At 64.4% G+C, this 526-nt stretch overlaps 1 protein-coding gene across 1 annotated transcript in view; it reads right to left on the bottom strand.

Moving 5' to 3' along the window:
• Window positions 1-526, bottom strand: part of TGFB1 (transforming growth factor, beta 1) — a 15,576-nt gene that overhangs the window by 13,840 nt on the left and 1,210 nt on the right. The window lies entirely within an intron of this gene.

Below are 526 nucleotides of genomic sequence, written 5' to 3'. Positions count from 1 at the left end.
AGGGAGGAGAGTGAGAGGGTGAAGGGGGGGCGGGGGGGGGCAGAGGTGAGGTCCCAGGGAGCAGGGAGTCCTGGTGAGCGGCTGCTGGTTGTCCTACGGAAAAACCCGAGATGGAGCGATCTCGTACCAGAGGTGGGTGGTCTTGAACAGGGGAGCGGAGACAGGTCAGAGGTTCTGCCTCGATCCCGGAGGACAAGGGTTCTTGGACGTGGGGGCTCGGGAGAGAGGCTGGGGGTGGGGAGCGTGCAGGGGGTGCGCCCAAGGTCTTGGGTCAAGTCTTCGCGGTGGTTGTCCTACGGAAAAACCCGAGATGGAGCGATCTCGTACCAGAGGTGGGTGGTCTTGAACAGGGGAGCGGAGACAGGTCAGAGGTTCTGCCTCGATCCCGGAGGACAAGGGTTCTTGGACGTGGGGGCTCGGGAGAGAGGCTGGGGGTGGGGAGCGTGCAGGGGGTGCGCCCAAGGTCTTGGGTCAAGTCTTCGCGGTGGTCGGGTTAGCGTTTCCTGAGGGCTGGTCGAGTGGGGTG

Source organism: Myotis brandtii, unplaced genomic scaffold (assembly GCF_000412655.1).
Source record: "Myotis brandtii unplaced genomic scaffold, ASM41265v1 scaffold277, whole genome shotgun sequence".
Classification (NCBI taxonomy): Eukaryota; Metazoa; Chordata; class Mammalia; order Chiroptera; family Vespertilionidae; genus Myotis; species Myotis brandtii.
This window is presented reverse-complemented; position numbering and strand designations above follow the sequence as displayed.